Consider the following 12,756-nt stretch of genomic DNA (forward strand, 5'->3'; position numbering starts at 1 on the left):
GTGGCTGCTTGGTGTGGACGTACAGTTAGAGAGTAGAGACCGAGTACTTAGGTGGAAACCAAGCTGTATTTATCATCTGAGCCATTTTTAATGTTTTAAAAATAAGGCAGCAATAAGAGCTGTAGCCAAAAGCAATATCACTACTGTGTCATAATATTATACGAGAGGTTCTCCTGGGTCGGATGTTTCACAGTTATGTTAAACGGATTAATCTGCCGTACGGTACGATACACAGAAGAAGCTCACGGAGCCAGATGGCAGCTGATGGCAGATATATAATGCCGATATCATGGCTTTTTTTGCATCTGAGACACAGAATTGCCGAACTTAAAGGTTAAACCTGGACCCTATTATTCTGTTTTTGTGTCTGAGTGACTGATCGGAACAACGATCTGTGACATTGATCCAGTATTAAGCCTCTTTGAGACCTTTCTGTTTAATGTGAAACAGCTCTGCGGACGCTAGCGCTAAACCCACCAGACTCCATTTAAAAAAACAGCGCTTTTAGCGTGTATAGAGCCAACATATTTCCACATGTAAATCAGTAAACTATGTGTTTATTTCAACCAAAACTAGAGGTTTGATGTTTGGAAAAGTGGAAAGACGACCCAAAACGGCTTTTCATAGTTTTATTTTGTTTCTGTCGACTTTGAATGAAGTGTATTTCACGATGCTAAAATTACTGTTTATTTACATGGAGTCTGGTGGGTTTAGCGAACGCAATTTCACGGATGTTTTTATGCTTAAAAAAAGGATCTTACTCTTTAACAGAAAGGTCAACCTCCTTAGAAATCCTTTCCTTAATGTTGTCAGACACTAAAACACACTTCATTCAAAGTCGACAGAAAAAAATTAAAGTTATGAAAAGCCGTTTTGGGGTGCCTTTCCACTTTTCCAACCATCGCAACTCTAGTTTTGGTTGAAATAAACACATAGTTAACAGATTTACATGTGAACATATGTTGGCTCTATACATGCTAAAAGTACTGTTTTTTAAATGGAGTCTGGTGGGTTTAGCGCTAGCAACTTCAGAGCTGTTTCTGGTTAAACAGAAAGGTCTTAAAGGGGTTTTAAAGGTCTATCTCTGTAGGGAATAAAAGTGCGGTACAGCTGTTGAATGAGGAGCATTTCTTCTGTTTAATTAACAGAGATTTTCAGAATAAAATCCCTTTTCCTTCGGAGTCGAATGAGGTCTCCTGCACACTGGCTGCGTGGCGTGAGCGTGTCAGCTGCGTGGCGTGAGCGTGTCAGCTGCGTGGCGTGAGCGTGTCAGCTGAATCCAGAATATCAGAATCCAATTAAATTACATTTATATCTGCATTTATGTCAAAACCTCGAGACTTTCAAACATCAACATGTCATTTATTAAATGTATTTGTGTCTAAATGACATGTAAACATCTTTTCCTATTTATTTGTTGCCTGGAAACGCTTCCAACACGCTGGCGTGTCGCGTGAAAAATAGGCGTCGGTTATTAATACTCTAATCACTTCATACTTTACATTGGAGCAAAGTGTAATTTTTTCAGTGTTGTCCCATTAAAAGATATAATGAAGTATTTACTAAAATGTGAGGGGTGTACTCACTTTTGTGAGATACTGTACATGTGTACAGACAAGGCTAGCAGCAGCAGCGCCGCGTCAGACACGTTGCTGGTGTGCAAAGACATAGAAAAAACGCCACGCAGCCGCCACGCCACGCAGCCGCCACGCAGCCAGTGTGCAGGAGGCCTAACCGGCAATTTCCACTGGATGCGGAACTTAATTGCGGAATTTAATTTTCAAAGTAAAATCCAGCGTGCTCACGGCGGATCATATCTCCCTGCACTACACCTTGAAAACACAGCTCAGAGTAGTTTCTCCTCTACTCCTCTGGATGGAAACTAACTGGTGGTGGTTTTGTGGTTCTGTTCTACGTGAATTCGTGAGATCTCGTGGCTCCTCGTGACTACAGCGGTCAGTCATGGCCGCAGCCGTGCCGCAACAAATCCAGACCTGGTGGGAAATGACGGACGGCGGAGCACGCAGCCGTTCTGTAGCAGAGCCGGTCGGCAGACGTTCCGCATCCAGTGGAAATTGCCGGTTAGTCGACCGCGACTGCTTACTTCTTTAGGAAACCCTGCGCCTTACACACTGCTTAATGACATCTAGTTCCAGACTGTTCTTTCTACAACTTAAAAGTGTGGCGTGAGCGTGTCGGCTGCGTGGCGTGTCAGCTGTGTAGCGTGAGCGTGTCAGCTGCGTGGCGTGAGCGTGTCAGCTGCGTGGCGTGAGCGTGTCAGCTGTGTGGCGTGTCAGCTGTGTAGCGTGAGCGTGTCAGCTGCGTGGCGTGAGCGTGTCAGCTGCGTGGCGTGAGCGTGTCAGCTGTGTGGCGTGTCAGCTGTGTAGCGTGAGCGTGTCAGCTGCGTGGCGTGAGCGTGTCAGTTGTGTAGCGTGAGCGTGTCAGCTGTGTGGCGTGAGCGTGTCAGCTGTGTGGCGTGAGCGTGTCGGCTGCGTGGCGCGAGCGTGTCGGCTGCGTGGTGTGTCAGTTGTGTAGCGTGAGCGTGTCGGCTGCGTGGCGCGAGCGTGTCGGCTGCGTGGCGCGAGCGTGTCGGCTGCGTGGCGTGTCAGTTGTGTAGCGTGAGCGTGTCGGCTGCGTGGCGTGAGCGTGTCGGCTGCGTGGCGTGAGCGTGTCGGCTGCGTGGCGTGTCTGTTTATATTTCGGCTCCCATGTTAACAGGTGAGAGCGTGCACGCTGCCTGCGTGACACGCACGTCTCAGACGAGGCTCGAGCCGCGCCGATAACGCGAGCATGCTAGAAATAGCAACAAGTGTGTTGGAAGCGTTTCCAGGCAACATAGAATAGGAAAAGATGTTTATATTTCATTTAGACACGAATACATATTAATAAATTACACGTTGATGTTTGAAAGTCTCGAGGTTTTGACATAAATGTAATTTAATTGGATTCTGATAAAACAATAACATGGACTTTGTTATCTCAGGAAAGGGAATTGAAATATAAAAATATATATATCAAAATATGTGCAAACAAATGTACAAAACACAAAATATTGATGAAATACAGTTGAAGAACACGTTATTATTTCATTTTATCAATGGGAAATATACAGTATCTCACAAAAGTGAGTACACCTCTCACATTTTTGTAAATATTTCATTATATCTTTTAATGGGACAACACTGAAGAAATTACACTTTGCTCCAATGTAAAGTATGAAGTGTCCAGCTTGTATAACAGTGTAAATGTGCTGTCACCTCAAAATAACTCAACACACAGCCATTAATGTCTAAACCGCTGGCAACTAAAGGGAGTACAAAGGCCAAGGGAACTTTATCAGGATGCATAGTATCCTGGATCCATGAAATAACTGGCCTTTCAAAATAAAAGTCTGCCTGCCTCTATGGGAATTTAACATAGGGGTGTATTCACTTTTGTGAGATACTGTATGTTTCCCATTGATAAAATGAAATAATAGCGTGTTCTTCAACTGTATTTCGTCAATATTTTTGTGTTTTGTACATTTGTTTGCACATATTTCGATATATATATATTTTTATATTTCAATTCCCTTTCCTGAGATAACAAAGTCCATGTTATTGTTTTATCAGAATCCAATTAAATTACATTTATATCTGCATTTATGTCAAAACCTCGAGACTTTCAAACATCAACATGTCATTTATTAAATGTATTTGTGTCTAAATGACATGTAAACATCTTTTCCTATTTATTTGTTGCCTGGAAACGCTTCCAACACGCTGGCGTGTCGCGTGAAAAATAGGCGTCGGTTATTAATACTCTAATCACTTCATACTTTACATTGGAGCAAAGTGTAATTTTTTCAGTGTTGTCCCATTAAAAGATATAATGAAGTATTTACTAAAATGTGAGGGGTGTACTCACTTTTGTGAGATACTGTACATGTGTACAGACAAGGCTAGCAGCAGCAGCGCCGCGTCAGACACGTTGCTGGTGTGCAAAGACATAGAAAAAACGCCACGCAGCCGCCACGCCACGCAGCCGCCACGCAGCCAGTGTGCAGGAGGCCTAACCGGCAATTTCCACTGGATGCGGAACTTAATTGCGGAATTTAATTTTCAAAGTAAAATCCAGCGTGCTCACGGCGGATCATATCTCCCTGCACTACACCTTGAAAACACAGCTCAGAGTAGTTTCTCCTCTACTCCTCTGGATGGAAACTAACTGGTGGTGGTTTTGTGGTTCTGTTCTACGTGAATTCGTGAGATCTCGTGGCTCCTCGTGACTACAGCGGTCAGTCATGGCCGCAGCCGTGCCGCAACAAATCCAGACCTGGTGGGAAATGACGGACGGCGGAGCACGCAGCCGTTCTGTAGCAGAGCCGGTCGGCAGACGTTCCGCATCCAGTGGAAATTGCCGGTTAGTCGACCGCGACTGCTTACTTCTTTAGGAAACCCTGCGCCTTACACACTGCTTAATGACATCTAGTTCCAGACTGTTCTTTCTACAACTTAAAAGACCAACCGCACGGGCAAACTGCACTCACTTTTGTGTTTTATGTTGAAAGAAATGTCCATAATATGTACTTTAAGATCTACTGTAACTCTCCATGGTAACTTGCACTGTGTGGAATAATTCTCCAGGCATAAAATATGGAGAACAGCAGCGTATAAAGCTGCTTTCACCCAGCTTTGTAGGCAAATGTTGTCTTAAGGCGCTGACGCTCCGACCAGACGGCCGACCGTCGGCAGTAAAGCCAGCGTGACTGATCAGTCTCCCCGAGTCGGTCCAAAAAGTTCCTCTGAAAACACTGAAGAGACGTAATACGTCTCCATAGCAGCAGGCGGCGCTAATCTGTATTGTCGACCAAAAAATGAAAACCAGCAGCTGATTGGACGAACGCGTCACGTGGGTCTGGCTGCTGCTTCTGGATTTTGGATTTTTCAACCGGCCATTACTGGCGGCTCAGAATATGATCTCATATTGTACTAAAATAGTTCACTGAAACGTGTTTCTGAAAACATTTTAAGAGAGAAATAGGCCGTGCAGTTGCTGAATCTGTCTTCATTTCAGATCAACAAAGGTCAGTTTAAAAGATTTTCATCAGATTTTGAGAGACTCTAGTCACGCTCGCCATTTCCGGGTGAGTCCCGACTGTCCTGTCTCTGACTGAACATGTCAGGTCGGCCAAAATGAAGGCCGTTGCACAGTCTGGCGAGGTCGGTGACTCGGGTCTGTCGGCCGAGCCGGACTCAAAGACCAACCTGATTGGTGGAGTGCTAGCCCTTGACTAGCGAATCAGTGCACGAGAAACCCGGAGCTGACAACGCCAGTATCTTGTTATTACTCGCCATTGTGGTTTCTTACGTTCAGCGAGTAATGACAACAAGGATCCTTCTTAACTACTATCACCTCTCTCTGATGAAAACAAGGACTGACGACAGCCTGCTCTGTTTTTACCATAAACGGTATATAATGGACCACCAGGTCCCGTGTCTCTGGACGGAGACCAGTGAAGGATATTAGAAGATCTTTCCCGGTGATGGCTGAGCGTTACTGAGCAGCCTCCAACTGAGCTTGAAGACGTAGATGTGACGTGAGCAACCTGTCTGAAAGTTGGAAGTCTTCTGGTAGCTGTGCCAAGAGAAATCTCAATCATTCCCAATCTAGCAGAGACGGAGAGCGTAGGTATATGTAAGGAGATAACATAGACACAGGCTAATTATTGATCACTAAAATGATAGTTAACATTAGTAATTAAACTTAAACAGCTAATGGAAGTCCAAACTGCCTGAGAGCTTCTCCTGTACTATACGGTAATTCCTCTACTATGAGACAGTAAGTCTCGTGGTTATGACCCAATCGTTAGCCTATTTTTATAAAAACGTCTGCTACGGAGCCATAACGTGAGCTACAAGGTAATGGAGCCTTTTATACATTGTCGTGTTTCTTTAGAAATAAACAATGGACAAATAGAGTCTTTAAACTCTTCAGATGTAAAGTTATTCTCTGTCAAAGTGACGTCAAAATGAATGGCAGTCAATGGGATGCTAACGGGAGGTGATGGCTTGGTAGCATCAAAATGGCGCCATAGGAGCTACGCGGTCCGAGGAGAAGCTGACCAACTTGGTGTTTACGAGGTCTAGAGAGATGTTCCATCATTTCTGGTTTTCATTTTTTTGGGCAACAATAGAGATTAGCGCCGCCTGCTGTTATGGAGACGTATTACATCTCATGCACACGCAGAACGTACGCTGAAGTCGGCGTCTCTTCGGTGAGTTCTGAGGAACTTTTGGACCAACTCGGGGAGCCGACTGATCAGTCCGACGGGCTTTTCTCCCGACGGTCGGCCGTCTGGTTGGTGTGTCCGGACCTTTAGAAGTTAAGTCTTAAAAATGATAAATGACAGAGATTAAGACGAGGATGGATTGGTTATCTCAGCAAATGTAGCCCAAGTAATACCTGCTTTCAGTAAATAAAAGGATGCCATGTTACGTCTTTACTCCTCTGTCGGGAGATTTGCACAAACAATAAAGCTGCTGAGTGATGTTTAGAGTCTGTGTGTCTGTGTTGGTCGGGATCAACGGAGGTACATTTCCAGGATAATTGCCGGTCATCCGGTGCACGTGTTTCCCGTTGATTCAAATTTTGGAGATACGTGGAACCTAGTCAAGTCAAGTCAGCTTTATTATCAGATATGCTACGCCAGTGGTTCCCAACCTGGGGTCCGGAGACCCCTCAGGAGGGCGGCAAAGATCACAGGGGGGGGCGCAAGTCTTTATCTGGTTTGAGGTTGAGGTAAAAAAAAAAAATTTGCACATGTTAAACAAATTATGATAATACACTAGAATATATAATTTATACAAAAGTTGGTATAAAAACTATATATTTTAGTTTCTTGCTTAAATTTGTAGGCAGGCTACTTAGTGGGCCAAACCTCCGGGACCTTTAACCTGGGACCCTGCTGTCATCAGGTCAGCTGCTAGCTGTTAGCTGCTAGCTGTTAGCTGCTAGCTGATAGCTGCTAGCTGCTATCATCCCGCCACGGCATCACTATTTTATGAATGAAACATGGCGGAGAAACGTAAAAGTGCTGATAACTGCTCTGTATCAAAAAAGAAAGTAAGGCTCTATCTCGAGCGTTACCTCAACTTTGGTTTCGGAGGGGGGGCTCAGCTTTTCTTAGACATAAGTAGGGGGGGCGCTGTGGGATATTTTAGTTGCAGCACTGTGTTGCCGTTGTATGGAGAAGGAACTTCGTAGACACTGCTCTTAGTATAAAAAGATTTATTACATCAAAGATTACAGCATCCATTTACAGACTCCATGGAAGGTCTGGAGAACACACCGCCAATATGCAATCTAATTCTACCTTTACATTTCACAGCTTATATGGGATAGCTTAGGTAACATGTTAGATAACCTATGGAACAGTCAAGTTGACATAGCATAGGTTAGTGTCCTCTTCAGGGGCTTCCTATAGTTCGTTAACCCCTCAGCATCCAATCCCAGACCTGTCTTTTAAACATCCCATCGAAATCACGCCACTAAGAGGTTAATTATTACTCCCTATACTGCCACAGTACCCATGATGAACGTTCTTATTATGACTCAGCACATTTGAGCTTTATACAGACATTAAACCTATAAGTCCATCAGATACTACAGCGCCAAGGAAAAAAGGTTGGGAACCACTGTGCAGTCCCTCCAGAAAAACGTGATTATGCGATCTCATCATTCAATGCATAATCAGCCAAAGTCTGCATATTTATTTCGGGGGCCACATATTTTCAAATACGCCGCACTTGCATAAATTGCCGATTTCTGCGCAAAATATGCAGCGCTTGCATGATTTCATAATCCCCGCATTTTCGTTGCAAAAAAAGTCCCATATATCTTAGCAGAAAGTTGAAAAATGTTGCGTTTACTTCACACAAGAGCAGCCGTTTCCCCCTGTTGCCATGGGAACGTTATGAAGTGACGTAATTACGCGACGTGAACGTCATCGAAAAGCTGCAAACCCCGCGATGAAGCCACGATGGAACCGCAGTTTTTTTGCAAGTTCCCGCAATTTCATCGCATAAAATTGCATAAATATCCCGCATATTCCATCGCATTTTTTAAGAAAATGTGCTGCATAATCAAGGATTTTAGCCCAAAACAATCACAAAAAAACTCCACATTTTTCTGGAAGGACTGCTACATGCATACGGCCCAAATTAAATTTCAGTCCTCTCGGACCCACGGTGCAAAATGCAATAAAATAAATAAGTTTTCTATAAATAGAAAAGACATAGAGATGAATAATCAACAATCAGAATCACAATCAAGGCACTTGAGTATTTACATGACGAAATAAAATAGGATTAATAAAAAGTAGCCTACAAACTTGTTTCTGTTCAAACATACATTAAACACGGTCGTGTTGACGTCCCGTCGACCTGCAACTTTGGGTTTTTGTGGGTCGAAATGTCAACATTTTTTTTTCTTCTTTTTGACACTTTCCTCGAACGTTTTTGGTCGATTTTTGTCAAATTGTTTTTGTCATTTTAAAAAAAAAACTTTGTTCCAATTTTTTAATGACTTTTTTGTCACCTCAGCAGATGTTTTTGATGATTTTTTGGTCACTTTCTTCAGTGTTTTTGTGGCTTTTTCCATCTTTAGTCAGCGTTGTTTAGTCTGTTCTGATGGAAGACGGTTAAACACGGAGGTGAGACCTTTCGCCGGTAAAATGTTCTGACTTTTGTGTGTGTGTGTGTGTGTCTGTCTCTGTGTGTGTGTGTGTGTGTCTGTCTCTGTGTGTGTGTGTGTGTGTGTACGTGTCTCTGTCTGTCTGTGTGTGTGTGTGTGTGTGTGTGTGTGTACGTGTCTCTGTGTGTGTGTGTGTGTGTGTACGTGTCTCTGTCTGTCTGTGTGTGTGTGTGTGTGTGTGTGTGTGTGTGTACGTGTCTCTGTGTGTGTGTGTGTGTGTGTGTGTGTGTACGTGTCTCTGTCTGTCTGTGTGTGTGTGTGTGTGTGTGTGTGTGTGTGTGTGTGTGTGTGTGTGTGTGTGTGTGTGTGTGTGTGTGTGTGTGTGTGTGTGTGTGTGTGGTTTTTTAAGCCTCCATGTTGCAGGTTTTTTGTCCCAGTGCAGGGAGAGGTCCTGTGTGGTCTTGAGGACGTCCCCAGCTTTGAGGACGCCGCCCGAAGGCAACGGGAGTGAAAAGGCGCCCGCGTCACATGATCCACGGAGCGTACAGCTCTAATGACACAACAAACGCTCTGAAGGAGGATTAGGAGGCTGACACGGCGTCTCTACACACCTCCACTTCACGCGGCCTCATTATCTGGGCGGAGTGTTTGTGTAGCGGGATCGGCGAGGGACGGTTTGAAAAGAGAGGCTTAAGTTTGATCCTCTCGCCGTTCTCAGAGCGAGAGGGAGAGCGACAGGCCGGTCTAGTTTGGCGATTCTTCTGCCTCAGCGTGCAGCTTCTACTGCATCAGGAAAAGATCCCTGACTGTCTACATTAACACTAGATCAGATTAGACTCTACTGGTTGATGGGAAGTATAAATATATAGAAATATCAGACCAGAAGTGGAAGAAATATTCAGATCCTTTAGGATCCTTTAGGAAATACTTCCTCCAGTCGACAGCTCGACAAAAGTTAATTTCCAGCTCATCATTTACTCGTGTGTGTGTGTGTGTCTCTCTCTCTCTGTGTGTGTGTGTGTGTGTGTGTGTGTGTGTGTGTGTGTGTGTTTTCTGTCTGTCTGTGTGTGTGTGTGTGTGTGTGTGTGTGTGTGTGTGTGTGTGTGTTTTCTGTCTGTCTGTCTGTCTGTGTGTGTGTGTGTGTGTGTGTGTGTGTGTTTTCTGTCTGTCTGTGTGTGTGTGTGTGTGTGTGTGTGTGTTTTCTGTCTGTCTGTCTGTCTGTCTGTGTGTGTGTGTGTGTGTGTGTGTGTGTGTGTGTTTTCTGGTTGTGTGTGTGTGTTTGTGTGTTTTGTGTGTGTGTGTGTGTTTTCTGTCTGTGTGTGTGTGTGTGTGTGTGTTTTCTGTCTGTCTGTGTGTGTTTGTGTGTGTGTGTGTGTGTGTCTCTGTGTCTGTGTGTGTGTGTGTGTGTGTGTGTGTGTGTGTGTGTGGTGTGTTTTCTGTCTGTCTGTCTGTGTGTGTTTGTGTGTGTGTGTGTGTGTGTGTGTGTCTGTGTTTTCTGTGTGTGTGTATGTGTGTGTCTGTCTTTCTGTGTGTGTGTGTGTGTGTGTGTGTGTGTTTTCTGTGTGTGTGTGTGTGTGTGTGTGTGTTTTCTGTGTGTGTGTGTGTGTGTGTGTGTGTGTGTGTCTCTGTGTGTGTGTGTGTGTGTGTGTGTGTGTGTGTGTGTGTTTTCTGTGTGTGTGTGAGAGGAAAGGTAGACGATGGTCTGGGTCCTGATGAGAGTACCCCCCCCCCTGCTGGGGTTGCCAGATTGGCAGAACCCCCCCATGGAGAGCGTCTCTGGGTCTCCCCCGTTGGCGAGAGAGATTGGTGGCGTTGATTTGTGCCGCCTGTGAACTTTGTTTCTGTTGAAATCAAATGAGAAAATGATTACGTTTACATGCACATAATATTCCGTTTTTTTGCCCTTATTCCCAAAAAGACAATATTCAATATTCCTCTAAAACGTTTCCACGGCTAATGAAAGAGAATATTCCTGTTTACATGCAACTGTGTGAAAACAGCGTCCCTCTTTCATTCCTTCAATCAGCTTCTAGGAAAGAGACGGAAAGACGACAGAAGGAAGGACGTATACCGACCAAAAATATAAACGCAGCTCTGTTGTTTTCGTCCCCATTTTTCATGAGCTGAACTCAAAGATCTGAGACTTTTTCTAGGTACACAAAAGGCTTATTCCTCTCCAATATATCTGTCTAAATCTGTGTTAGTGAGCCGAGATCATCCATCCACCTCACAGGTGTGGCTTATCAAGATGCTGATTGGACAGCAGGATTATTGCACAGGTGTGACTTAGGGCGTTTTCACACATACCTCATTTAGTCCGGACTTTCGGACTTTTCAGTTTGATCCGAACCAAAATTAAAGGTGTGAAACCTCCCCCGGACCACGGTCCGGATCAAAAGACCAAATTTTGGTCCGACCAAAAGAGGTGGTCTCGGTCCGGACCAAACTGAACCATGCTCCGGCTCGTTTATAGTGTGAAAGCATTTTTTGGATGGTTCGGACTTTCGGACCAAATACAAGAAGCTCTGGCAGACTCTCCTCGTGTTACAAGACCGGGGAAGCTCCTTTAAGGAATAGCTCGGTGCTTAGTGTGGAGGCTACATGAGAGAGTGACGGTGAATGAGCTCAGAGCAGACAGCTGTCAGCTATCAGAGCTGAGAATACATCAGCAGTTTATTTGTTAAGTGGTAGTAAATGTACAGCGTAGGTTTCTGTTTATCTCAGAATAAATTCTCCAGAAAGAAAGTTCCCGTGTCTCGCTTCTCAACAACACAACAAAACCAAAAGAGCCGCGGCAGTAGAGGAGAGCAGCAGTCAGTAGAGGAGAGCAGCAGTCAGTAGGAGAGAGCAGCAGTCAGTAGGAGAGAGCAGCAGTCAGTAGAGGAGAGAGCAGCAGTCAGTAGAGGAGAGAGCAGCAGTCAGTAGAGGAGAGCAGCAGTCAGATGAAAAAACTCTGACCCAGAGAGAGGAGACGAGATGACGGGGAAGCCTGTCTACAAACCAATCAATGATCAGTATCTGGAGACACAGCTCACGTATGTGATGACGGCCGGACGTAGTTTTGTCACGTAGAGATCTTTAGTGCGCTTGCATAACTGCAGTGTGAAACCAAAACTTACCGGATCAAATGTTACAATGTAACAAAAACATGAACCTTGGTCCGGACCTTCAGGTGTGAAAACGCCCTTAGACTGGACACAAGAAAAGGCCTCTCTGAAATGTCTCTCTCTCTCTCTCTGTCTCTCTCTCTGTCTCTCTCTCTCTGTCTCTCCCTCCCTCCCTCTTCTCTCTCTCTCTCTCTCTCTCTCTCTTGTCCTCCCTCTCTCTCTCTCTCTCTCTCCCTCTTCTCTCTCTCCCTCCCTCCCTTTTCTCTCTCTCCCTCTCTCCCTCTTCTCTCTCTCTCTGTCTCTCTCTCCCTCCTCCCTCCCTCCCTCTCTCTCTCTCTTTCTCTCATGGCGTCTGGCACTTAGGAGAGGTGTTCTCTTCATGATTGAACCCGGACCCCCCTAATACAGTAAAACACATTTCAGAGAGGCCTTTTCTTGTGTCCAGTCTAAGTCACACCTGTGCAATAATCCTGCTGTCCAATCAGCATCTTGATAAGCCACACCTGTGAGGTGGATGGATGATCTCGGCTCACTAACACAGATTTAGACAGATATATTGGAGAGGAATAAGCCTTTTGTGTACCTAGAAAAAGTCTCAGATCTTTGAGTTCAGCTCATGAAAAATGGGGACGAAAACAACAGAGCTGCGTTTATATTTTTGGTCGGTATATGTAGGAAGGAGGGATAAATAAGGAAGGAGAGAAATGCAGAGAAGGTCTTTGTGAAGAAGCAGGGTTAGTGTTCCCGTTAGAGAGACGGCTCTCACGTATTCGGTTTCAGCCGTTAACAATCCGGCCTGGCCGGCGCTCCACCGCTCACACCGGCTCATTCAGCCGCTGCCAACACGCTCTCACCATGGCTGCTAGACAAAGACATCACGGGATAATACACACCAGACCTGATATGGCTCCCTACCACACGGTAATGATGGGAATGTCAGGACGTAGACTGTTCCAGGAAAGAGGGGAAAGGAAGA

General features: G+C 44.9%; 1 protein-coding gene across 2 annotated transcripts in view; it reads left to right on the plus strand.

Annotated features, from left to right (window-relative positions):
• Positions 1–4,117, plus strand: part of mfsd3 (major facilitator superfamily domain containing 3) — a 42,612-nt gene extending 38,495 nt beyond the window's left edge. Inside the window, exons 9-10 of one of the 2 annotated variants that reach the window (XR_004896733.1) lie at positions 2,085–2,159; positions 4,107–4,117. The gene's annotated coding sequence lies outside the window, so the exon portion shown is untranslated. Of the gene's footprint in view, positions 1–2,084; positions 2,173–4,106 lie in introns of those variants that run through there. The other variant, XM_035999011.1, reaches the window with a different exon arrangement.
• The last annotated feature ends 8,639 nt before the right edge of the window (positions 4,118–12,756 follow it).

This window comes from Sander lucioperca, chromosome 2, assembly GCF_008315115.2.
Source record: "Sander lucioperca isolate FBNREF2018 chromosome 2, SLUC_FBN_1.2, whole genome shotgun sequence".
NCBI lineage: Eukaryota > Metazoa > Chordata > Actinopteri > Perciformes > Percidae > Sander > Sander lucioperca.